Source organism: Falco naumanni, chromosome 3 (genome assembly GCF_017639655.2).
Source record: "Falco naumanni isolate bFalNau1 chromosome 3, bFalNau1.pat, whole genome shotgun sequence".
NCBI lineage: Eukaryota > Metazoa > Chordata > Aves > Falconiformes > Falconidae > Falco > Falco naumanni.
This window is the reverse complement of record NC_054056.1, coordinates 106013928-106041617: the sequence shown is the minus strand read 5'-3', so window position 1 is coordinate 106041617 and position 27690 is coordinate 106013928. Positions and strand designations below refer to the sequence as shown.

The 27690-nt window shown below is 41.9% G+C and overlaps 2 long non-coding RNA genes across 4 annotated transcripts in view; one reads left to right on the top strand and one right to left on the bottom strand.

Moving 5' to 3' along the window:
- Nucleotides 1–426: 426 nt before the first annotated feature.
- The window catches only part of LOC121084460, a 43325-nt gene continuing 16061 nt past the window's right edge, over nucleotides 427–27690 (top strand). Inside the window, exons 1-2 of one of the 2 annotated variants that reach the window (XR_005826738.1) lie at nucleotides 427–589; nucleotides 25277–25806. This is a non-coding gene — a long non-coding RNA (uncharacterized LOC121084460). The remainder of the gene's footprint in view (nucleotides 590–25276; nucleotides 25807–27690) is intronic. The other variant, XR_005826737.1, reaches the window with a different exon arrangement.
- The window catches only part of LOC121084459, a 78877-nt gene continuing 65291 nt past the window's right edge, over nucleotides 14105–27690 (bottom strand). For both annotated transcript variants that reach the window (XR_005826736.1, XR_005826735.1), the window contains 2 exons: nucleotides 16311–25785; nucleotides 14105–14902 (listed from right to left, as the gene is read on the bottom strand). This is a non-coding gene — a long non-coding RNA (uncharacterized LOC121084459). The remainder of the gene's footprint in view (nucleotides 14903–16310; nucleotides 25786–27690) is intronic.

The following is a 27690-nucleotide window of genomic DNA, read 5'->3' as shown; positions in this document are numbered from 1 at the left end:
ACATGAATGCTGTCACGCTGTCCCTGTGGAGTCTAGTAAGGTAGGATGCACCAGTTGTAAACTTACTACCAAAAGATTCCTGAAGTCTTGGGACTCATCCAGCCCCAGTGAAATCCTCCAAAATGTGGCATCTGGTCCAACTTAAAAGAATCCTAAAAGGAACACAAATAATGGCTAGGATATGTAATCACATTGAGAAACTGTTTGGAAAGAGACATGTTTTCTGATTGCTGTGTAAATGGTCCCAAGACTTGCATAAAAGCACCAGCTAACATGACTACACAAACCCTTTAGGAGCAAAGGCAAATAAGATAAGGATTTTCAGTTCTGTTGCCATTGAGTCTTTGAAGCAATGGCAGTCTAGACAAATCAAGTTCTGCTTAACCTCCTGCTACAGATGAAATAAATATGCCCAGAAAGAAAACACATAAAATTACTATGCTTTAACTATAAGGGAAAAACCAAGTGCGAAAGAAAAAGACCTTCACGTACAACTCAAAAGGTTTTGTATTTTTCAGCATCTGTGGTCTGGTACCTACTTTCAGAGATCACCACTATTACAAGGAAACGACTGAACTGTCTCAGAAAGGTAAGAGAGTATAAGAAGTAAAAGGCTAACATGTTAAGTAAAGCTAGGCCTTTGGCATTCACGACAGTGAAATACCATGTAATACATGCCTCTGAAACCATGCCAGCCTGCATTGTGGCTGCTTACCTAGCTGAAATAGAACACTGTTATTGTGCTTTTTCTAATGGGAAGAATACTTTTTCATACCTAGAAGGTACCTCATAAAACAATCAGGCAGCAAATTTAACAAGCCAAAGGAAGTATTTTTTTTTATTATTATTATTTTTCCACACAGCACATAAAGCAGTTGTGGATGTGGAGTGCAATGCACAGAATGGGTTGAAAAGGGGTTTGGCAGATGCATAAAGGAGAGGGCCACTGTGGGTCATTAAATGTGATTATCAGGAGAAAGCACCCAAGCTGCTGACTGCTGGAAGGATGGATGCCAAGGAGGAGTCACCTTGCATAGAAACCGTATTCCTTACATCCTTTCCTAAAATGTCCTTCAGCAGCCAACGTGAGTCATGACACTGGATTAGGTGAAGTCTGTCTCGTGTGCTTCAGCAGTTGTGCTGCTACCTCATCTGCTGCTCCTTGTCTTGTAGCGCATTAAGATAATTTTGAAATGCCATCTCTCAGTTTGGGACCTGCCTCTTCCTTGGGTCCTGCACTGATGTAGGCACAAGAAAGATCTATTTTTCTGGCCATCAGCCACTATCTACTGTGCTGGTTAAGTGTGTCAGTTCATCATAGCTGTTAACTTCACAGTTTATCTGTAGAGTGGTCTTAGTTGCAGGTTCTCAGGGTGACAGATTTCCTCCTTACTACAGAGAAGAAAAGGGACAATACATGTAAAAGGGGTAAAGGGAACAAGGTAAGGCATGAGAAGCAAAGAACTGAGGGAGAAAAAATGGCCAGAGTTATGTAGGAAGTAGACTGGTATTTCTTTTGTCAAATACATATTTTAAAAGCCAGTGCTCTGATGAACTTGCCTGATTGACGGCTGTGAAGGAGATTATTCTGGTCAACAGTGTCTCTGGACCATAGGACTGTGATATTATTTGTATTGGAAGACAGAGCTGTATGATGGAAAACAAAAACTTGCCTAGCTTCTTGCCTCATCTTGAAATATGGCCACTGCCCCGAGGGTATTTTCACTCCCGATATGCAGCAGTTATCCTACGCCCCGTCAGATCTGGATAGCCATGCCAGGAATGACAGCGCTTACGCCTGCCAGCACGGGGCTCCCACGTGGACCATTAAGATTTCTTGTGATGCAGTGTTGCTTCTCAAACTGTGAGATAAATGTGTCTGTCCCCCCAGAAACATCAGGAGATGTGGGATGGTTCTGGGGGATGGTTAGGGCTTAACTGGTGTATTTGGTGTCCTTGCAGCAACGAAAACAGGTTGCCAGACTGAGTGAGAGCTAAATCCAGCCTCTGAGTTGCACATCTGGCTATGCATGGCTGAGGTGATTTTGGGGGATGTGTGAGAAGAAGGGGTGAAACACCAAGAGTCCAGATTAAATCTGGAATGAATATATTCTCTAATGGAATAGTCAGATTCCCTGGTTTTCTCTAGATCACAAACTCTTTCTGAGGTCAGGGAAAACCTCATTGTGGCACTAGTATTGCTGTGCTGCTATTGAAAACTGATGCATTGTTCACAGTGCTAAGGCTCTTTTCTCATACTGCCTGGGACAATTTACATCTTGTTGGAGTTCCTAAGAAAACAACTTACTACTGTCAAATCTCAAACTTTGACAAGCGTGCATCAGTCCCTACCCCATCCCAAGGGAAATATTACTCTTATGGTTTCTGACAAGATTTTTGTATTTTACTTACTGAAGACTGCGTATAACACAGAACCACACATCAACATGGGACACAAACCCGCTCAAGCTGGCATTCAGCATATGCCTGGCAGTCAAGTAAATGAGAGATGGTTTCACCAAAGACATGGGGCCAATCAAATGAAATTATTCAGCTCCCAGTTTAGATTATCTGTGATTGAACTTGATTGTAGCACGGATGAAAACAAAACCTGATTTCAATAAAGGTCATAAAACCAGTGAAATATCTAGGTCTGGAACGTGTGGTTTCTAGTTAGCATTTCAGCAGACCCATCTCCTAGGCTATGTGAGAATGATAAAAGAGCTACAGCCCTGAATTTTGCTACCTTAAAACCAGGTGAAGGTTGGATTTCAGCTCCACAGTGAAACTGCCCACAGTAGAGGACCAATCCACGTTACGTTACAGCTATGACTTCCTTCCACAGGATCCATCTCAAGTCATCAACTCCTATAAAGGGTCATATCCTGCATTTTTGTCCAGGTCTTCTCTAAGTGGAAAAACTTTTTCTTTTATTCATCTGTTTTAAAAAAGATAATCCACTGCCACTTCCACGTTTATACTTTTACAGTTTCAGAACAAACCATTATTTTTTAAATGAGTCAAAAGCTGATAAATATCCTGCTTTTTATGTACTTGTAAGCTTCCCTGGGCACTCTGCACCACAAAGCTCACAATGTGCTGGTTCAGGATTGAACTGGGAAGGCAATTAAGCAAGTTGATACCCTCTCTCAAAAACCTAGTGCAGCAGAGATGTGCAAATAAATAATTGAATGAAATCTTATCTTTGCTGCTAAATACAGAGGATTTTTTTGTATTTTGCATCACTTTAATTGAGCTAAGAAAGTCACAGACAATGCAAACTGGAGCTTTTAGTTCAAGCTGCACAGGGTCCAAGTTATTCCATAGTACCTGTGGTTTTCCCCCGCTCCTTGACCCCAGGTCAAGTCTGGATGGCTGATAAAACTGTTGTTTGATACCTCAGTCCTGAACTCAGACAAAAATGCTGACATTGTGCAGAAAAAGTGCTTAGTAAAAGGCAAAGAGTGTCTCGGCACCAGAGACTTCATGGCTTTCCTTCATGCTGCTGAATATGAAACCCCTTCAGCTGGGTCCAAAAGGAATGGGGAATAGGAAGACAAAAAGGAGGAGCTAGAGAAATTGCCTTTATCTTGCTTCTCATTCTTCAGGGAAACAGCTCATCTTTGACTTTCTTAACAGCCATGATTCTTCTGAAAGAATAGAAAGATAATAAAACCTTCCTTTTCCCTCGCCATGCAGTTTTCCTTTCTTCCTCATGCCCAAAGAACATGGAAATATTAATCCTGAAAGTAATGTAACGTATCTTCCACTCTTTCTTCTACACATCAGCTGGCTCCAATCCATGGTCAGAATACCTCTTCATACTTCTCCACAGTCCGTCCTCTGCATTTATCTTCGTTAATCTCTGTCTCACAAATTTTTCTCCATAGATACCATTCTGTTTCTTTCTCCTCATCTGAGACATTTTCTGGAGGTAACTGGGTGATAGAAATGAGGTGCTCTCATCTCACCCTACAGATTTCTCAGTGAGATAAGTGGAAGTCATCCCTGCTTGAACAACTCCTGGTCTTGTAGCAGGATGAGCCACTGTGCACTCTGCACCATGAGGACTTCAGACAAACCTCATCTCTGGGATGCATTTGATGCAAAAGATCTGGGAAGAGTCAGCTGGGGCTTTGCTTACAGTATCCAAGGCTCCAGATGGGGTTTTGACAGCTGTTATAACCTACTTACTGTAAGGAAGTTATTCCTGCAGGGAACTGGAAGCAGGTTAGGTAGGCAGCGAATCTGTGTGAACATCATAATGAGCTCTGCTAGCTTTATATCATTACAGAGCTCTCCTCCAGTAAGGAGATTCTCTATGCTGGTCTTGAGGTCAAGTGACAGCTTTGTTTCCTAAAGGAGTAGCTCCAGGTGAGAATCTCCCTTTATAATTATTCTATCCTTGTTCATTTTCCCAAAACTGAAATAATTCATTTATGCTTTAAGTTGTACACAAGGAAGTACCACGTCCTACCTCTCCTTCCCTGAAGGTATTTCCCCCGCTTCGCTGCTCCTCTCCCTGCATCTAGTCCTGAGAGATAGGAACCCGCTGCTTATTGGTGCAGCGTCCTGATTTTCTGCCAAAATCCTTGTTTCTGTTTTAGTTGATCCTACTTTGCTGTGGTAAGTTTTTCTTCAGCTGCATCTTGTGAGCTATGAATCCTTCCTTGCCAAGTACAGAGTTCATACTTTCTCTTGATTTACTGGCAGTAAAATATTGTCTGATCAGATGTCTTAGCACAATGCTATTCTCATCTAAGGATGACATTTTTACCTTTCAAAGAAAAACAGAGCTTCACTTGAAGATAAAAAGGAAGAGAGCTGAAGAATGTAAACAGAGTTTAAATTCTCTTATCAAAGTTAAAGAAGAAAAAAAAAATGCCCCAAACTATTTTAAACAGAGGCCCTATATAAGGAAGTCTGCAAAACCACTTCCCATTTCATAGAACAGGATATGCCAAAGAAATGATACAGCTTGGCACGAATAACAAAGATAATTTCCACTTTATTTAAATACTACAAGGACATTTAAAGACATCTCAGGACATAAATCCCATTTTGATTACATTCTTCAGCTTTGCTTTAATGTTCTTTTTTCTGGGTAGAAGGGGAAACTAGGAGGATAGTCAAAACTTGTGGTTTGTAAAAATTATGAGCATCCTTTAAGCAGGTCTGGAAATTAAAACCTTACAGATCTTCCCCATGCAAGCCTAGAGAAGGAAACCAGCATGTAATCTTCTCCTCTTTGCTTTACTGGAACCCTTTTATCGCTCATGGCTGACCTGGAAGATGAGAGGTAATTTAAACTCTAATTGTCTCAATAAGAGCCAAGTAAAGAAAACAAAACTATATTAAAACAAACAGTCTATGGCCACTGAATCTATCCTCTGTCAGACTTATCACCCTGGGGACACTGATGGATGGGGTCAGAATTCAAATCTTGTAGGCTGGGATCACTGATGAGAACAGCCCCTGCTGGCTGCTAAACAGATGGGCACCCTCAAACCTACACAGCTATGCACACATCCTCAGCTGATGGAAACCATCGCTTCTCTGCAGGAGTCAATAAAGAGATATCAATATTCAGCAGCTGGGAATCCAGCCTATACAATTTTCAATTTGGGTTAAGCTCAGGATTCACAAGTGTTGGATCCAAAACCGAGGCATGAGCAGTCCCTCAGGACTTTGCCATTTGTAAGTGCCAGTAAAAACCACACAAGTGTCAAGTAAACCTGCACAAATGCAGACTCTCATGTCTTGCATACATGCAAGGTTCACAAGAGAAAAGACATCTTGAGAGAGCTGTAAGAATTTAATTAGGCGTGCAATCCTATAGGCATCTTGTTCTTAAATCAGTTACGTTAGACGGATGAGTAATGATATTAAAAGCCAGTAGCTTCTGTCCCACAGGGAAAAAAGTGGGAATTTTGCACTGTTGGGGGAAAAAAACCCCATCTGTTCTCCATTAGGGAATGGTTCTGCAATGTGCCACAAAGAACTGTGTATGGTTTAGTTCATCCTTCTATACTGGCTTTAATTCTGTTCCTACAATTAAAACACTCTAAAAATCATTTTGTTAAGAGAGTAAGGGGAAGGAGTGACAGAAAACTCAAGGGAAAATAACTGTATACACAAATCACAGGCCCTGCCTAAATCTTAAGCTCCTGGTCCACACAGTGGGAAGAATAATTCAAGTCAGGGAAAATCCCAATTAAGTCTACAACATACCTAATATACTTCAACTAAACCAGTCTCCCTCGTCATTCTTCTTAAATATCAAAACACAAACTCAATGTAAAGCAAAGTATCATTCTAGAAGTCCTAGAAGATGACTATAGATGTCTTGTTAAGCTCTGCCAACTCCTGAAAGTCAGAGTGGGTAGCATCTATCCATAGAGTCCACATACAGAATGCTGACCAATTAAGTCAGTCCTGGAAGTAAGAGTTGGACATTGTAAGGTATCATTCCTTATTAACATACGGACAATACAGATGCAATAAATCTTCCGGATATTCCAAAATCATCCAACATAGTTCATGGAAATATTTGGAAGGCTCAGATGCAGTGGGAGACCTTTGCTTGTGCATCCCTGCTCTATGGTCTCATTGGACTTTAAAATGGTCCAATGACTTCAGAGGTTGCAATGAGCCTGTTTCTCCTTGATGTGCAATGCAATGACTGCAGGGCACTATGTACACACAGTGGCTCAATGAGTGCGGATTCAAGTGACGTTTTCAAACGTATCATCTAAGAATGAGTTGGAGCTGAGAATCCAGATCCTCTAGGTAAGTTTTGATCGCCTGTCTCCAGGTGAGGGATCATGCCAGCCTGTACCCAAGGGCACAAAGGAGGAAAGGCTCCTTGAAACATTTCTTCTCCAACCTTGTGTGAGGCTGGGCACAATCCACTTCTAAATTATCTAAGGAAAGCAGTTCTGATCTGAGGAGAGAAAAGGAAATTTGCCAGAGAAATGTTTTCAGGACATAGTTATACAATAGCAACTAGAAAGGTCATCATGAAGCATCAGCTAGTGTTTGTTCCTGTGCCTTTCACTAAGCAAGCTTAAAATGAGGTTGGTTTCATATAAGTAATCACTCAGCCAATTAAAAAAAGAAAACTAAGAAGAGCCCTGTTCACTACCACCTTATAACATGAGGGGACTAATGCAGAGATCTTATTGCAGTTTGGTGATAGCATCTTTGCTCCTTATGAAGCCTGCCAGTTAGTAGAGACAACTGCCAAAAATAAGTCCTGTCTTTCCTAGGCAAGGACACAACAACCCTAACTGGGGCAATGGAGGCAGGTAGGAGAGTCTGAAAAGTGAAAGGAAGAGAGCAATAATCAAAACAACTTTGTTTTGTTCTCACCACTGGGTGTGTCCTTGTTTTGAGTGAGGAAGTAACTTAGTTTAACATCCAGATCAGCTGAAAAACCTCAGCTTTACCGTAATTGAAGTTCAGTTTTTCACATCCCTTTGCTCTTCCCTTACACCCTGTTGCATTTTCATGATTGACCAGCAGTCTCACCTCAGTGCTGGTCAGACTGGTTAATTTGATGACCAAGGCCAACTTCCTTGTGAAACAACTGCTGTAAAAAAGCTGTTTCTGCATATGTGCCTGCACGTGTTCTCTTCCCATTACTCCTCAAACATCGAATACAGACAAACATGAAGCAGAAGCTCTCTCTGGGAATTTTGAGGGACAAAAGAGCCTTGTAAAACAAGCCAGGAAGGTGTATTATTACAGAGGATAAGAAAATAAACAGCCACATAGTCCTCTGTCCTCATTCCCAGAGCTTTTTTATGTAGCTCAAGCACCACCGCACAGGTAGCACCAGCACTCCCACAGCTGCTATGCTGACCTTTCCTCAAACACCTCTCACCTCATAGACAATCACCGTTTTTCCTTGATTCTGCCACAGGAGAAATTCAGGTCAAGATACACAAGTCCTGATGGAGCCATGATGGTGGTGATTCACTATAGACTGTCTGGAATGATAGGTGGGCCAAAGTACAATGTCTTTTACCCCATTATTTCTTCCAAAGGATTTTGGGAAACTGAGTACCAACAGGTTAAAGAGAAAGGAAGAAAATGTCATCGCGTAATGCTGGTGTAAAGCTTTGCTCCACCAATCTCAGCTTGAGAACAGGAGGGAAAGACTGAATGAAGAAGGTGTTACTTGCTTGCTAATGTAAAGAAATTGTGAGAAATTACCCATGTAGAATCCGTAGAGCCTGCCCCTGCCAAATGACTTTGGCATGTGGGATCCTGTAGAACCTGTCCCTTCAATCAATTTGCCAGAAGTCTGAATTTAATTAAACTGTTCAAGGGAGACTTCTGGGGACTTTTTGCATGTGGGACCCTGAAGAGTTTCGTGACCATTCAGAAAATTGTTTTCTTTGAAACAATGGCACGTGTATGGAAATTGCATCCAGCAGTTGTAGGTTTCATCTTCTACAATGTCACTTCAGCGGCTAGAAGAAAGGTGGCACATTATGAAATTGTTCATAGAGCTACAAGGCTTTTATTTCCCTGCACTTTCTCAGAATGAAAAAATAAGTCACTGTGCTGAGATGTGGTATCTTGTGCGGTCCGTTGCTGGACAGAGATGTGGAAAGTGCTACTCCTGAAACAGGACCACATCATGCGACATCTGTATGTACAACACCAAGGGCAACACCAAACCCAGAAATCCAACAGATTTGAAGCACCTGACACATGAACAGTCACCCAGAGCTTTGCTTCCTGCTGGATGTGTTTTTTAGGCAACCCTTGAGATACTGCAGGTTTCCACTGGGGTGGAAGAAATTATGGCAGTAATAGGTTAATTAGAGCTAGCTGGTTAAAAATAAAACCACGTAGTTTACGCAGGTGCTCTGTCTTAAAACAGGATGTGGGGTAAGCTGTGAACATCATCAGAAATGGCTCTTTCTTTGGGTGGCGCCAAGAATATAGACTTTTAAGCAACTTGTCTATTTAACCTGTGTGGTTTCCTGAAGGCTGTGCTTTTCTGTAACTTCTCAGAATAGTGTGCAGGTCATAGGTTAGTTTTGTTGATGAACAGGTCCTCTGTTTAAACTGCACAGATAATGATCAGGGGCTAAAATACATCAAGGCAGAGTTGTTCTCTGGTTGCCACTTGCAGAACTCAGTACCTTATTTTTCTTGACAGTGGTGCCGATCTGCAGGTTGGATGTATTTCCAAATCCAGACACCTTTTCTCTCTCATTTAGGGTTTCGTAACTGTAGTTTCATATTATTTCACTAAGAGTGGGGGATCAAACGTAATGCCCGCAGCCCGCCCCACCTCCCCCCACCTCTGCCCGCTGAAGTACTGCAAGATCCTTAACAAGATTGAAGTAATAATTTTAAAGAAGATCCTTCACAACCTTTACATTTACAGGATCATTCACTTACTGGGAAGGAGCAGTCTTTGAATGACAAAGTTTATTATTTTGTTTTACTAGTGCATTTGGTCGAAAATTATTCAACTGTTGTGCAGCACTCACTGCCATAAAAATGCAAGCCACTGAGATTTTGATGTTCTGCAGCAGGGAATGAAGCCAAACGTATCAGCCCTGACCTGTCTATTTTCTGTCCTTAAATTGAGCTCAGTGGAGCAAAGAAGTCCCTTTTAGAGCGAGCATCTGAAACATTGTGTCTCTGACCGGAAAGGAATACTTAACAGCAGCCTTTGTATTGCTTTTACTGAGAATGGATAAACAAGTGGGTATCAAGGCTGTAGAAGTTTGTCCTTCGCCCCTTCATTCCCCTCCCCCTTTATATTTTCTCTAGAAGTTATAATGAACGTAACTGATACCTCAAACGTCTATCAGACTGTATAGTGAGATCTTTTTCCCATTCATAGTGGCAAGACTCTCCATTTCATCACATGCACAGATACAGGAGATAGCTACTAAAGATTGTATTGCTATTTCTTATCTTTCCCACATTTTACTTTAATCCCTAGTGTGAATACAACACCTAGCAAAATATGTATTCTTGGTAGCTGAGAATCTCTGGGGTTCTCAGGTCTCAATAGTTTCGTAGTTTTGAAGAACTGGATAACAATGTGGGCTGCAAGATAAGCAACTTTCTGCCCATGCATGGAAAGGGTGTGGCACCCAGCAGCTTCTCAGCTATCGATGCAGAAAAAATGCAAGTCTCACTTCCATCATCACAGCCCTGTAATACAACTGGTACACAAAACCAAGAGTTTGTAAACTACTCGGTAAACAACGGGGAGTTTGTAACCACCAAGCAGATCCAAGAGAATTGTTTCTTTTGTTGTTTGCCCTCAAGGTAAACAGTATTGCTAATAGCAACACTGTGAAAATTCAATACATTGACAGAACAATTTTCACTGTGAAGTACTTTACGACCTAGAAATTCAGCTGTGGAGTGCCTGATATGTCATTACCCAGGTTTCTGCCAGGAGTATGGGATGAGGCTGGTCTGAAGGGAAGCATTTCTATCAGCGACTAATAAGGAGAATTCAGAGAAGCAAATTCTACACATTGCCCAGTGACTTTCTCAGACAGCAGAAATGCCAGAATTTTCTTGCAAATGATGTTGAGGTACTTTTAATGATCATAGCTGTGAAGGCCTTTGGCTCCTGTTTCACAGAAGGCATGACACCTTCAAAACAGCCCCGCTCCGTGTCCAGATGAGGCCCTGGGTCTGAGGAAGGATGAGATCTATTTTATCACTGACATTGCTTCCAGCAACACTTACACACCCTCCACTGTGTGTTGTTACCCAGAAGTGACCTCCATCTTCTGGGTTCAAATGTAGTGCAGTGTCTCGAAGCAGTGTGCCAATTCGGGGAAGGGTGTGCATGAATTTTTCTTACTGTTTGCATGCAGAACAGTTAAATACTGACTCACAACTCACAGAAATCAGTGGAGATCTCAGTGAGACTGGACTGAGCCATAAGCAAGGAGAGGCCCTTCATACTGTAACTTCTTGATTTTTATTGGCCAGTGCTCATTTTTTTTTAAATGGCAACAGATCTCAACATTTGACTATTTACACAGCTCTTGTACCAACAAATATTTTCCCCAAAGTGTTGCAGTAATTAACATATAAATAAACCATGTCTTTTCAAAGCTGATGACATATGTTAGCAAGTGTTTGCCAACACAAAGCTTAGCACAGCAAATACAGGGACATTTCATTTCTTCATCTTTTCAGGCAGACTGTTGCTAAGACAGGTCATTAGCAAGTTGTAGAGCCTCCAATTGTGATCCATATGGCAGGAACTAACAGTTATCAACCACATCCATCTCACCAGCCTAATCAGTGCCTTTGGAAGGATTTTCAGGAATGCAACTTAAAAAGTACAGGAAAGCAATACAGAGATGTATCCATAGCTGATGTAATTTGGCATAGTTAGAATCATAGAATCATTTAGGTTGGTAAAGACCCTTCGGATCATCAAGTCCAACCACTAACCTAACACTGCCAAGTCCACCACTAAACCGTGCTCCCAAATGCCACATCTACACATCTTTTAAACACCTCCAGGGATGGTTAACCCACGACTTCCCTGGGCAGCCTGTTCCAATGCTTGACAACCCTTTCAGTGAAGAATTTTTTCCTAATATCCAATCTAAACCTTCCCTGGTGCAACTTGAGGCCTTTTCCTTGTGTTCTGTTGGTGTGACTTGGGAGAAGAGACTGAACCCCACCTGTCTGCAGCCTCCTGTCAGGCAGCTGTAGAGAGCGATAAGGTCCCTCCTCAGCCTCCTTTTCATGAGGCTAAATCAAGCAAACTCAGCTCTTGATATTGATTCTCCCCTTTTCTCCAGTTTCACTTCAGAGGATTTAGTCCTCAATTTTAGCATTGTAATTGTGAAGATCTACAACCGTGTCATGCCGGATTAACGTAGAACATGTCATCGAGCTGAGAGCTAGAGGTGTCTTATATGTAGAACTCTAAATCATTCCTGTAAAGAACCGGTCCATTGTATAAAATATTATAGACTTCAGCCCTTTGTAATTGAAAATATTTAATAAGATAAGCTAAAATAATGGAGTAGTAGCTTACACTAGATGGACAGATTTCTTCTGTCCTTCCATGGTAACAGACAGGGAAAAGAATGTTCAATTTGCAGATCCTTCAGTGCAGGTATGGACAGCCTTACGATGTATTTAAATAATTAATTAGTTATTGGTGGATGCTTTTTTCATTAGTACATTCTCAGAGACATTCCCTATATCCTGTAGGCCCAGTGCATAACAACTTGAAAACCTCTGAAATAGCAGTTGCAAGGAAACTTCCCTGAAATAAAACTCCTTGCATTTTTTCCCTGTGGGCCTGACAGAAACCCAGCTTGGGTTGATGGAAAGGAGTCAAAAGATGTAACATGATCGCAGGAGCACTGCACAAGAAGCCCTTGGTCTGAGTATGTTTTTCCTAGTATCCTTCCTGAGGAGACGAGTACTTTGCATCCACTGGTGACCACCCCTGCCTATCCCAATATCACAAATTTCCAAAGTGAAATCAACATTTTGCACTTTTTTTAAAAAAAGACCCAGCCTTAATTCAGTTATGAGCTACAGCTAATCTATTCATCTCATTGTAAACAAAATTACAGCCACACTACCTGGTGTGTTCTGCATCTAGGTTAGCTTAAAACAAGCCAGGTCCGATATCAGTGCATAGGAAAGCTGAGCTGGGTCATCTTATACTGACCATACTCAGTCAGGCACCTATCATCCTAAAATCCTAAAAACCTCACAAGGGAATGAGAATTGCTGGGCCAGTTTCCTACAGTCTTTCACCTTGTATCTGTTTGACTCAGCACTGTGTCTTGACGGAATTCACTGTCCTGATCTATGATGGCCATTTGCAGAAGGAACATCTGAATGTACCAGATTATCAGACACTGAAATAAGGAACCTAAAGTAAATTGTAGATAGAATCATGGTGCTGACACCATAAAACCCTGCCTGATCACTTCTTCATTTGAGGCAACATGGAAACATATATTTTTGTCAGTTTAACACAAGATATCCACAGATGCTACCATCTTGCTCTGGCTGGGTGTTCTGTTGTAAGTGTAAGTTTTGATTGGATTCAGGGCCTGAGCGTTAGTGGGGCCACCAATGAGACAGGGGTTCTCAGACATATTGAGAACCTGGTGTTTAGACCAAAATATGAGCTTTTATTTTAGAACCGCTTGTTCAAAAATCAACAACCAAAAAAAAAAAAAAAAAAAGAAAGAAAGATAATAGTAAACATATTTTAGGCTTTAGCAATTAAAAGCCTTGTAAGGAAAAGGAGAGAATTCAGCTTCAGCCTTGTTTTCAATTGTGTCTAATGTCTTCCCATACAGAGCATTTGAGTTGTTTTGGCAAAACAGACTAGAATCCACCATTTTTCCTGACAAGAAATGCACTCGTCTCTTAGGTACAAGGACAGCGTCTCTCATTCCTGCTTTGCCTCTGGCCCTTTGAATCTTGCCCTTTTTTTCCGTACACCAGCACTGCTGCAAGGATGGTGAGTAGGAAAATCCTGGTGCTTAGAACCTGACCCCAGCCATGCCAGGCTGAAGAGAGCTGAATCCAGATCTCCCTGTGCCTGAGCACTGAACAATGCAAAAGGCAGCCGTGCCCCTCCAACACACAGCAGCTGCTTTTTAAAAGGGGAAAGTGAATCATTTCCTTGGTACTCAGCCTGATAACTTTGGAGTACATGTTTAGGAAACAGCTTTGGACTGTGAATCACAAAATATCAGAGGTGGAAAGTCTGAGCTGGTAACATTTCAGATTTGTGTCTCAAGTGTGTCCTATAGAAATGGCTCATTTAGGTACTCCTCTGCCCTGTGCTCTGATCTCTGCCTTTGCAAACACAGATCCCTCAAACCGCTGCACGCAGGATGCAGACTGGTACCATCTGATGACCTGCAAGCAATTTTAAAAGTGAAACCTTAAGGTCAGTACCAGGCACTGCAGAAGATAGATATCAGTTTAGGATTCAGAAAAATGGGCTTAGAGAGGCATTGTGGCACAGCCAGCTGCAAGGAGAAATAAGCGTTACTGACTGACAGACTTGTCACGCAGCCAGGTATAATAAGGTTCTAGCTCCATGTGGAAGTAATGCTTTGTGAATGTTTATTTACTTTCCATTACTTTCAATTTTGATATTCTAGGGAATATTTTGGATGACAAAATGCTTTAGAGAACAGCTTTCCCTGAATAATAGAATGGATTCAATTGACAGAACAAATAAACTTGAATACTGAGAGCGAAAGAAAACATAAATAGGCAAGACAGAAAATGGTGGGAGGCAGAACAGGGAGACGAGGGAGGGAAATTGCATGCCAAGGTCACAGAGCAAGACAGTAGCTAAGACAGAAATAGAATTCAATGCAATAACAGCAAAGGACTGGCTTGCTTAGGTATTTTTTTAAGGTTTAACAAGTTACATCCTGTTTATTAACCTTAAAAAGATTTTTTTATTTATTTGTTCAGTTGACTGCAATAGCAATTGTAAATGTGACTCAGGTTTCTCTTCAGATCCTAAATGTTTCTCTGTCCCAGCTCATTCTGAATTATCCAGTGGGAGCAATGCTTTTGCAGTCAGAAAGCCGCCGGCAAGAGGTCCCATTCTGCTGTCTCTGAGCCACCAAAAAGCCCCTAGTTGCACGTACAGATCCACTGGCTCCAGTGCATGCACTGTGCAGCTTGCTGTGGGAGGTGGGGCCATCTCACCTTCCCAAACCAAATGGGAAAAACTCATGAGGCTTTGGGCTGAAAGCCTGAGCTGTTACAGCCTGTGTTGATCGAGGTCCCTTGGAAAGCCCCAGCATGAGACAGGGCTCCAGGAGTGCTCTGAAGGACTCTGGTCTGGGATGCTGCAAGCCCACCTGCCTCAAGGCAGCAATGCTGGAGCCTGGTGAGAAAGCAAAAGACAAAACAGCAATTAGCTCAAATATAGTTTATTTCAAACTTCTTGTTTTCATTTACTCTGAATAATACTGAGATCCATCAGCCAGGCATCTTTCACTTAAGCAGGGAAACAGATAAAGAGGAGGAAGCTGCATCTGAGGATACTTCCGATGAAGGGGAGGATGGAGCTCCTAAAGCCTGTTTCTTCAAAGAACAGGATTAAATATGCCTTTGAGAAAGTTGTGTAATATTCTTTAAAAAAAAATAATCAGTAACTGAAAAAATAAATAGACAAAATCTGATCAGAAATCTTCACAGAAGCTTTTAAAATTATTTCTTGGCTATTACAGATGGAGACTAGGATCTACCCAGTTCATTTCTTCTGTTATAAAATATGAAGCTATGTGACACAGTTTGCTGTGCTTACCAGTGGTGTATTTGATTCACATTGTAGTAGATAGTTTGTATTCATGCTTTGTCTGATACTACCTGCTGGTTTCATAGGTCCATTGCCTGCATTGCTTTGGGCGTTGCCGTTCTTTTTAGTAGCTTCAACTGAAACCATAAATCCAAATAGCCATAAATATTATTGGATATTTGGATTTAGATCTGAACTTGATGCCACTGAGACATCTGTTGAATATGGCCATGCAGACTAGCTTTCCTTCATCCAGAAAATCCTTGCAGATCTGTGAGTATTGTGACACCAAGGTCTCAAAGAACAATTTTTTATGTTGCTTCAGTGTAACATAGAGGTTTTTCAGTATATGTGAAAAATATCATATTGCTTCCATTTAATTGCTGAACCATGAATTTTGTGGGTCTGGTTTCACATACTCCCACATTAGAAAATGTACCGTATAATCTCTCTTCATCTCAGCTTCTCCATCAATCAACTGGGAATAATAGCAGCTGATTTAGGAGTACTATGGACTTTAATTAATGTGTGTACAGCATGTTGAGATCCCTGAAGAATAAGATGCTTTAGAACATCAAAGAATAAACAATGACATTCTTTGTATTATGTCCTGGAGTCAAGATACTTTAACATTAAGCTTCAGACCTATAAGGGATACAGAGGGAATCCCTTTCCAGCACTAAGCAAAATCAAAATGTGCCTCTGCCAACAAAGCAATATAAAAGAAATTCATAAGCACATATTTTCTAGATTCTCAGTCTGAGAAAAGATTTTTGCACGTTTTCCCACTCCCTGTCCTATCTCTAATCCTACTGTTGCTGAAACGTTTAGCTCTGGACTACAACAGAGTGATTCTCATTTAGCTCCTTAATGTCAAGGAGTGATGTTTGAGGTTCTCACGCTGACATCACCAGCATGGGCAATACCCATCTGAGAGATCTCAGCTGTTCTCTGGAAGACCCGGTGGCCTGCCCATTGTCCTTACAGAATATACCCTCATAGCAGAGCCAGTGCAGCCAGCTTCAGAGCGGAGCAGTCACGCGGCAGTACCCTCCCAAATCACAACGTAGCCACTAGTGCCAACCTCCATTCTCACCCTGCTGGTCCATCATACTGCAGTGGGATCTTTCCTAGTGAAGAGGAAGTTTGGCTTCTGACCCTGCTGAAGGTTTGGAAGACTGTAAGAAATTCTGATGATTGTACCCTTACACTTACTACAAAGCGGGGGAGTAACCCTCTTGAAATGACAGGTAATGTAAAGTCAGTACTTCCTTCTTCCACCCACACATACCCAATTCCCTAAAGAGAAGCATGAATTAAAATGTCTTTTACTTCAGGTGAGCATTTTTTCTTTGAGAAATCGGAAGCAAGCAGAAAGCCCAAGTGAGAATCCCTATTAATTCTACAGTTAAAGTAAACCCATTAGACAGGTATCATACATACACAGAAACAACACCTGCGTGCGCATATGTAGCTACCACTGCATCCATAGACACAAAGTGCCAGAGTGTTCAAGAGTTGTGTGTTTTTCCCATAAAAATTCTCAACCATAAAAACTTTTTATCATGCAGTTGATCCCACTGCTAGAGACCCTGATCCTTTGCAGCTCAGAAATGCTGGATATATTCTGTCCAGAACACCTAGAAGGGGAAATCTTGGGGTGGGCTGGGGTGGGGACTTCTTTGGGTACTATCTGTTGTTGTTGACAGCTGAGATAATGGCCCATTAAGTGGTAAGACCTTTTGTTTTCCTTGTACAAGAGCACAGTGGAAATTAACTTAATTTAATACAATTAAATGCTCTGAAAAAATACAATTTACTTTTTTGTCTAAATATTTTAAGGCCAACTTCTAGTGATCTTTTGAGTTACGTTAAGTTCATTCAGGGGCCAAAGACTCAGAACCTCAGAATTATTCCTTGCACCTCCATCATTTGTGAACGCTGTATCATGACAAGTGTTGTTCCTTATTCATAAACAAAGATACATTCCCCATGTCCTGTGAATATTGACTAAGCTGCCTTATACTTTTTAAGTTTTCCAGAACTTAATTCAGTCCCTTTTACAACTTCCCAAATGCTTAAGAGAAATGACATGTTTTATGATCACTAAACGTGTCATTACCCTTTGAGGTCTATAGCTGAGACAGCAAGTTTCTGGCTTTTTAATTTAGTTTTTTTTACAGGCTTAGGCTTTCCAGTAATACCTCTCCCAAGTTTAGTCTTCCCAATTTTCTTCCTTTTGTATTCAGCAGCCGCAGAGGCAGGGAAAGGCACACACAAAGCCAAAAAGGACACTGAAGGTCACACAGGATTAGCACAGACCATTCTTAAGTCCACAGGCTAGACCCTAGGCCGGTGCAGATCACCAAAGCTTGACTAGCCAAGGATATGCAGTTGGAGTTTGCAAGGCAGCAAAAGTCTCCAAAGAGTGTGCAGAAATACACCTAGTACCTACACAAAGGCATTGTCACCTCTCTGGGGCTGGCATTTCTGAAGAAGGAGGGAAATGCTGGTGGGAGTGAGGGTGTGTTGCAGTGGGAGGTTCAGTCACGCACAGCAGATAAAGAAACACAGAATGGCATATAGCAGGCTTGAGTTTTCCAAAGGAGGCATTCTAAGTCTGTACCTTTCCCTTCGCTCCCTCTTTTCGCTACACGATTGGCTCTTTCCATTCCCAAACCTTAAAGTGAGTCATCACTTCCCTTGCCTAGGTTGCTGCAGTGAGACAGGGCTGTACTTCTTCCCCACCCCTAAACTGTCTCTCATATGGTCCCCATCAGATGTTCCTTGATTTCTACGGAGCACACAAAAATGTTAGAAGGAAAGGAGAGCTTCTCTCATTTTCCTGTCGATAATAATTTGGAGACTGCTGATTTCTAACACTGGGATTGCAACTAGCTGTTATCTGCACGCTGGTTGTGCTTCTGTGGTGCAAAATCAGTCTCCTGATGACTGTAGGAAAGGTCAAGGACAGAGATTGGCATTGTGGTGGAGATGGAGATCTCTGGAGCCTGAGAAGGGTCTGTGGATTAAAACAATAGTCAGATGTCATGACTGAGGGGAAGAGGAAGAAACAACACTCCCAGCCATGTCACCACACACAAGTGACAACAAAAAGTAAGTCTAGATTACTGTATCGCTTTTACTAACCTTAGTCCATCTTGCCCTCCAAAACCTCTGGATTCTTCCAGTAATAGAAGTAGCTTTCAAAGATATGTATGTTGCAGGTAATTCTCTGTGCTGTTGTTTTCTGTAGAAAACGTTGTCTCATATTGGAGCCATGTTTTAGAATGTGAAGCTGAAGGACCGTCTCATATTGAAGCTTCACTGGAAGAACTTTTAGGACAAGTGAATAAAATAGAAGTAACCAGACCCCAAGTCTGGAAAGCATTTATTCATTCAGGAGATCTCAGGAACTCAGACATGAAATTGCTGAGCTTTTAGCTGTAGTGCGTTTCCTTTTGCATAAATAAGCTTTGGTGTCAAAGTTGTGAAGAGTGGGAAAGGTAACAGTCATCTTTAAAAAGCGTTCAGGGATAAATTTTACGTGATTCACGGGCAAATCAGTAGGAACTACAAGAGGAGCTGAATTAGTAGGTGTGGGTAGGACAGAGCCATCAAGCACAGGGAGAAGGGCACTCCAGTTAAAATAATGAAGTTTGAATTTAGAAAAGCTTTTTATTATGCCCTTCATTGCAGTCTTTAAAAAAAGTAAGTTGTCACAGGACAAAGGAACGAATCTGAATTAACTTAACAGATAGAAAGGAAAAGTTAGCAATAAATTTATACATTTAAACAACTGAAGGAAGTTCACAGTGGTAATCCATAGAGATCTATGCTGTTAAAACGTATAAAAGGCAGTGGAATATGGTGAAGAGCTATGTGGCAAAGCCTGCAAATGGTACAGACTCGTCCAGCATAATGTAATCTACAATGAACTGGAAAGTGATAGGAAGATGTCGTAAGACTGAATGACTGGGGGGGGGGGGGGGGGCGGGGGGGGGGGGGGGGGGGAGGGTAATGGCAATTCCAATACACATACCAAACAGTATGGATAGAAATTATATCTGCATGGTGATGGATTCTGACTTAGATTTACTCACTCATGGTAAAGATCTGGGAACCACTGAGTGCAATTCCCAGTAAAGCATCCCTCCAGTGCTCAAGGGCAGTCAAAATTCAAGCAGAGAGCTACCAAAAGGATAAAGGCAAACATAAAACATCTATATGCTCTATATAAATTCACAAGGTATAAATTGATGAAAACCTTTTGAACCTAGTCTGGTTCTGATGTCCCCATTCTTTTCTTATTTACAGTCATTGTGAGCAATGGGTTATTAAGGTAAATGGACTTTTGTTTTGACCCTGAGGGGTGGCTCTTGTGTTAAGCAACATGACTAACAGCTGTTACACATGGGTTTGAAGTCCATACCCCAAGAAAAATTACAGTTAAGGAAAAGACAACAATTGAATATTGACAGGCAGGCATGATGACATAAGTTTTGCAGAATGAGTGATTTTTGAGTATCCCCAGTAACCTGGTGTTCAAAGGGTAGGTTTTTCGCTGGTATCGTAAATTAGACCCCCTGTCAGGTCCCTCAGGCTGGATAAGCACAGACGCCGATTATTTCTGAGCACTTCAGTCACTAGATACATTATTACTGACAATACAATCTTTTAAATTGTTTTCCAGACCCCTTAATTTTAGGATATTTTGCTTTCTTCCCTATTGCTAAAATACATTTCTAATCAATATCCAGGTTTGTTGAATTCTTTTTTCCCCTCCCATGCTGATTTACTGGCAGCATTTAGAAAATGCAGCTCTGTTCCTCTAATGATTTACAAGGATGTTGGCCATCCTTACCCCGACCATTTCAAAAGTGGCTCACTGGCATTCCTAAGAACGTAAGTAAGTTCATTTCCATTTTACAGTAAGGCAAGGATGGCCCCAGGCTCAGAGCGAACACATTCTTGAAGGGATACTGGATCCCAAGCCTGCCTGGGCACACAGGGAGAAGCAATGCACTGCCAGACCACAGGCTGCCTGGGTGGGAAAATCAGGAGCAATGACGAGCATGGCAGGGTGACATGGACTCTGAAGGCCTCTTCTTTTCATGGAGGGTGGGCACAGAACCCCACACAGACTGAGCTCTGCCCGTTCTTAGACTTCTTCCCCCTCTCTGGCACAAAGGCACCTGGATATGGTGGAATAATTAGAGTCATGGCTGAGGGCTACAAGAGATGTGATGAAGCCATGAACAGCACACAGTGGAGCCCACATCTCCAGGGTTTAGGTGGCATGAAGGACAACTGACAGCAGAGGCAGCACACAGGCAGGGCAACGGACACACATCAGAAGCAGGGGAGGCACAGACCTGCTCACATTATCGTAGCTGCTGCACTCGTGGGGCTGCTCTGCTCACTTTTGGCCAGCACTAGCACAAACTCCTCAGAGGAGTCTGCAGGTTGCTTCCATCAGGTCAGCACGTCTTCGTGTGGGTGGACGGGAAGCTCAGCCTCTGGGAATCTCCCCTCCTGTTTGTCTCCAAGGGAAGCACGGCCATCGAGTGCCTGTTTCATGGGGGGCAAATTAAACTCATACAGATCTGCCCTTACTTTTTAAAGCATAAAATACTGCTGCTGTTACTGTGAGAAGAGCAGAGACATCTTGGCTTCTGTTTTTACACAGACTGAAAACAACAATTCTGCTGTGCAGAGCACTCAGCTCAGCTCATCTTCTACCAAACACCTTCCCCCTGGGGCTCATCAGCATGGCTCAGCTCCATGCTGCCCTGACTGATGCTTAAGGCTCCCTGGCACTGTCTGGAGTGCTCTAGCTGGAGGGGCAGTTCCTCTTGGCTAGGGCAATCATGTCAGCCCCAGCCTCCTCACCTCTGGAGCTGAAATTATCTTATAAAAATGCCACTGCAGCAGCTACGGGTAGACAGATCTGCCCCTCCCTTGTCAGTCATATCTATCTGCAGGCTGCCTCTGCATTTTTCATCTCCCTTGCAAGTTGGGGGAAAAGAAATAATACACAGCTCAGCTGTTTCTGTCTGTAGGCATTTAAGCTGGTAAGGCTCAGCTGTATAAATCTTCCCAGCTGTGAGAACCTCAGTGCTTTTATTCCCATGATAAAGCCTTTGGCTCTAAATGTGTTTCAGGGATATTCAAAGTGGAAATCTTTCTCTCCATCTGGGGAATTGCTTGGTGTCGACTGACAAGGAAATGGGAGGTCAGTAGCATTAAAAAAAAAAAGAAAGAAAGAAAAAAAAGAAGAAAAAAATAAAAGAACCCTGGGTTATAGAATTAACTTTATATAATAACACTCAGTGTGTGTTTTAGGAAGAGAGGAGTGGTAGGGAGGCATGGGGGATGGGAGGTGTGACTTGCGCAGAACCTTTCATTGGAAAACTAATGCAGCCATCCCCAAGGCACTGTGCTGCTAAGATCTGGCATTTTCCTGCTCCAATGGAAAAGGAAGACCGATACTTTCCCTTATAGTAACCTTTGCTGATTAATCAGTATAGTGACATTGAAGTCAGTTCCAGTGGGAAATAATTGCTGTCACTCTCAGACACAATATGGAAATAAGATGCCATGGTGACAGCAATTGTTTTGAAGGGCTGGCAAGGAAATCCAGATCAAAGATCGGTGCCTGGCAGGCAAAGTGTTCACTTAAAGTCAAGGAGAGAAGAGTTTAGGCATAGACATTTCTCCTAAAACTGACAGGATTTGGACAACAAATGGGTAAGCTTTAATAAAAACCTGGACGCAAGGAAATTTTCATACGGCAGGTTGGCTTGAAACCCAGGGCTCAAACCTGCAGTTGAATATGAGCATTGTCAAATCTGGAAAAGTGTATTTCAAAGGTCAACTGGTTAGACAGGTAAGACAGCCTCCTTGCTGTGATGCTAGGATTTGGTTTCCATTCTGGGTTCTGCAAAGGATTTCCTGTTTGTGACTGTGAACGTGATCCCAGTTGCTTTTTCTGCCTCGGTTTCTCACCTGTAAAAAAAGCAGTAAGCCCTTTCCTGTCTCCAAGAGTTTTGTAATGATATCAAAATGCCCAGTGCTTGGACACTAATGTTATAAGCTGAGATGGGCTTGAGGTGTTTTTGTTGTTCAGACCCAGTTCATTAAAGAAAGATGTCCATTGGTATATAACTCTCAATTGTTTTTAATGAGACCCAAATGAGCCGATGTGGAGCCAATGTATACCAGTTTATATGTGAAAGCAATCTGGTCCATCCAGCTAAGTTTTACTCTTGGGTCTCTGGAAACAAAGTCAGATTTTCTCTTTCTTCACCACCCCAGCAAGATCACCAGTTCAACAGATCAAATATTCTGCTACAATCCAAGACCTCAGCAGACAGGGCTTAAACTGTATGTGAAAGGGAGCCCCTGTTTTGGAGATTAAAAGTGCGCAATGATAGGAGCCTACTGACAAATTTGATCTTAAACATGTAACTGAGAGTTTCCTAAGCTTATAATATTCCAAAGGGCTGGCTTTTAAAATAATAATAATAATAATGAAAAAAATCACCTTGCTCTAAAGAGTGATATATTGTCAGCATTAACAATACCTTAACGATATTTCTCATCTGGGAGTAAATACATGGATTTGAGTAATACACAGAGCTATCAACAAAGCAGAAGCAAATACAGCATCTACCATTCCACCTGACTCCCATATTTCTAGGAGGTAAATGAAAGCAAACCAAAGCAAATCACTGTGATCTTGAAAACATATGGCACCGAAAGCAAGGAGCTGTACCACATGGTTTACATGGGAAACAGAGTCTGATTTCCATCAACATAATAAGAATTTGTTCCCATGCTGTTCTGATAACGCAGGCCTCTGCCATAAATATAAATATGCTGTTGTTTAGGGATAAATTCAATTATTTTACATTTCCACTGAACTTACATAATGAAGGAACGTGACTTCTTGCCTGCTTATTAGCAGGACTTGGATGGTCCATCGCTGCCTCCGGTAAATGACTCTCTCAGGAACCAGCCGAAAGAAGGCGAAGCCAGGGCAACCTCTTAGAGCCAATATATGATCTAGGCATATATTGTGTGGGTATATATTTGTGTGGGTAATAACAGCCTGCATTGGGACCCCTGGTACTGACAAGCCCTCAGCTGCACAGGTACAAATAAGGATGAACTGGGAAGGGGGATGAATCTGTCTGGGTTGGAAATGTTAATTGATACCTTGAGTCAGTCTATGCTTCACCACTGATCTTTCATGTCTAAGACACTTAGAAAGACCATATATAAGCCTTATGAACTGGTGGGCTGTCCTCTTGCAACGCTGCTTTCACGTCATATGTAGCACGTGGACCATAAGTCTTGGTGCAAATTCCAGCCAGAAAGACCAGCTGAGAACCCTGAAGAGGGAATTTTACTCACCCCAGGGAAGCCTTGAGATTCCAGGATAGACTAGACCATTTCCCTCCCTACAAAGGAAAAATTAAAAAAAATATATATACTTCTGTAGTAGGACTTGAAAAGCAGTTGGCTGTAGTCTGTGAATTACCTCTGTGAGGGGCAAATCAGTCCACTTCTCAGTGCGACCTACCCAAGCCCTTTGCCTGCCTTGCTCTTTAAGACTTGATGGCCCAAATCCTCAAAGTTATTAGTAAACATCACACCTACTGGTGTGATTTGTGGAAATTGATTTTAGTGGGGAATGGCAATTAATTTATTCTGGTGATGGAAGCCAAGCCCTTTGAGACAAACTATGGTGGTATAAAGAGTATCTACCTCAATGAGGCTTTGCTGAGGGTTAATGTAATACCAAAGGATAATCTTTCCACTATATTTGCAATGGATGGTGTCTTTCACTCAGCAATTCCAGTAACACTTCCAATGCCCATCTCTTCTTTTTCTCACCTGTTATGTCAGATGGATGATGACCACCAATCACTACAAATCATGTGCCAGTGCACGCTTTTGCCAGCTCTGAGAGGCTGTGCATTGAAACTGGCAGCAAGTAAATTAATGACCTACCAGGCACAAATCACAACTGCAGCATTTCAGAAGTTGTACAGAAAAAAACTAATTAAACTGACTGCCACGCACCCAGAACAAGAAACTGGGAAATGGGCCAAAACAGTTCCCAAAATAGCTCCTTTTGAAAATGCAAATGTTTTTTCTTCCCTTACTTCCCTCCCCTTTGTAGCCACCCTGACACTCATTCCTGCATAAAGCATCCAGGTGATTCCTTTCCTCCTGCAATTTAGAGTTACTGTCCTCTGCACAGAACCGTTATTGCCCACTGAAATCCACCACATCTCACAGAAGAGCAGAGTACATCTGATCCTATTAAAGAGCCACCCCTCTAGCAGCACTCCAGCTGGCTGGACCTTAGCTTTGTCACCGTATGGCCGTCCTTATAATCTTGTTAGAGAAACAGGCAGCAAGATGTATGTGTCCTGTATGTGTCACTGCAAGACTCACATTTTCTCTATGTAAATTCAACATTTAGAAAATTATGTTTTCTTTTTCAATTGGGCCTACAGCTTTTCAGGACAATAGATTTCCCTTATTATCCTTATCCTTATTATCCATATCAATCTCCATAGATTCTTTGGGAATATAAATTGCACGATGTCCCTTTGTGGCTACATTATTTCTTCATTTGTGGTCTAGAACTCAAGTACCATGGAAAGAAACATCTTTGGTGTACACTAGACAAACAGATGCATAAACGCTTCTAAATATGCCATAAGTACTTTTGGTTAATTACAGTCCAGAGCTGGAGCATAGTTATGCAGTGAATGGGAAATTCAGGAGTTATTCGTATACCCCAGCTGTCAGAGCATACCTCATTTCCAAGCTCATGTAGTTAGGAATTCCTTCTCTAAAAACACTGTAATTCTCAAATGTGTTTATGTGTTATTCTCTGAGATTAATATGAACTAATAAGAAGCTGTATCCCTTTATCTTTAGCAACGTTATGCTGATTTATGCAAAAGAAACCCCACAGAGAGGGAGAGAGAGAAAATGGATATTACACTGTAATCAAGATTCTTATTTACAGAAGACAAATCTTGAGGAACAGAGCTGTCTAAACAATCTGGGAGCTGGATGCATCATTTTGGCTTGACTTTGGGAAGATGGAAGCCACTGTAAAACCAAACAAGTGAAAGCAAGCTACAGCGGGTGTTCACTGTTTTGTACGTCTTCAAATGAAATACCTGGTCCTCAACTCTTAGATTTAAAAGGAATAAAGTACATTTATTTCTACCATCAAGTTTAACCAGTGATAAAATATGTTTCAGGAGGGCTGACAGCCCCATACCCCTGTTCCCTAGGGACTGATGATCCTGATGCAAGGGAGAAGCGTCATTCACCTAAGTATGTAATTTACATGATTGCACAGCACAGAATCCCCCCATGCAGGATGAGAAGTTCCCCAGGTATCATCAAGGCTTCTCTGCTAAGCTGGAAGTGACAGCCTGGAAGTGAGCAGCAAAGAGGTATTGATTAGAGACAAATTTTCCAATGACAATTTATAACCAGTTTTACCAGGAGGCAGCTGGATCCCAGAGACTGACACCATCTACTTCATCCTTCTGTTTCTTCTTACTCAGTACTAGGTAAAGAAGTACCTGGGTAACCTAATCCCTCCCTGTGTGCAGCTCCTGTGTAACTCATGCTAGCAGATTTGGGGAGCCTTTTACTTGGCGAAAGTTCCTTTATTTACCACCCATAAGAGATTCACCTGTTTTTTCCCTTGTTGGATTGACCTGTATTAAACCTTTTCTTTTTTTGTGGAAAACCCCTGGTTTCAATCTGAAGCTCTGCCCACATCAGGACGCACATGCAGCCTGACAACATAGGCTAAACTCTGATGTCATTGTCCAGTTCTCAGATGAAATTTTCAAAAGCAACTAAGTGACTTAGGACCTCGCTTCTCAGTCATAATTAAAGCATTTAGGAATTTACGTCTCAGTGGAAGTCTTAGACAGCCATGAGCCTATATGACCATTGGGAAATGGTGCAATTTAGGTCTCAGAGTCATCTAGGCACTTTTGAAGATGTTTTCCTTACTTTTTAATTGAATGAGGTCCTGAGAATAGGCTGAGAGAAGATTGAAGAGGACTTCGACCATGTATCTATGGTCTACGCCAAGTGTTGCACACTTGGGTCTTTTTTCTCCAAAAAAAAGGTTAAATTTGTCAGACCACAATATATTCACCAGCCTCAAAAAAAGTTTGCTTATGTATGAAGGCCAGCAGCAATTGTGAGGATAAAATTCCTGATCCTTTATGCAATAGATCCAGGGCACAGTGAACTAAATGCCATTTCTCCGGGCTTTCAACATATATGCACTTAAACCAGCCTTCTGGGATATAAGAGTGTCTGTGCTGGAAGTTCGCCTGAAGTTTAAAGCACTAAAATAGCATTTCAGACATAGCAGAAGCCAGTTGATTTTAGAGAAATTGTGACCATAGGATTAACTATTGCTCACCCAGGTTTCCATCAGCGCAGTATCCTCCTCTCTTTGGCGGAGAGGGGGGTGCTGTCAGGACCAAGGAGTGCTCAAAACTGCGTGGTCAAGCCAGCAGTGAATCCAAGCTCTGTCCTTTCGCATCCTACAGCTCTAATTTTCGGCATTAAGTAACACCTGCATCAGCAGTGGAGATCAGTAGGAGGCAAAGGGGAAAATGTTGACCTAAAATATACATCAATGGCCTGCATCTTTAGAGAGCTGGCATATACCAACACAGACTCTTGCTGCCTAAGCTGGCCTCTGTTTCCTGATCCTGTCCTCCTCGTATGTGCTGGCTGGGATGGTGATGGGGGAAACCGGCCTGAAGCAGAGACCACCAGTAAGACACCAGGCTGTTGCTGACTGTATGCTGCTAACAGCTCATACCAAAGAGATGGTAGTTATTACGGCATGCCTGATTGCTTTAATTTTTGCTCTATTTCCAGATCGGCCCAAAATCCAGAGAGCTGCAAAGTGGTTTATAGGTTCATTCCATTGGTTGTATTGCTTGGTGCATGTAGTTACTAACTGATCAATCTTGTCATCAAGAAGTTAGCAAATATTTACCCTCTCATTTCTCTGGATGTGTAAAGTGAATGAGAGACGTTAAATGACTGGTCTCAGGTGCTTATAGCTACCTCGCATTAGTCTTAGACTGTGGCTAAACCTACAAATTCTAACTGCAGGACACAGGATTCAAACTCATGGCTGCAACTGTCATGTCTAATACAAATATGCACCGCAAGGAATAGAGACAAAATTAATACAAATTCTAGTCCTAATACCGTGAAATCTGATTAGTGCAGAAAGGGCAACTCTGAGCCAATACTTGATGGTGGTGATGATCACATTTAACCCCATCAACCAT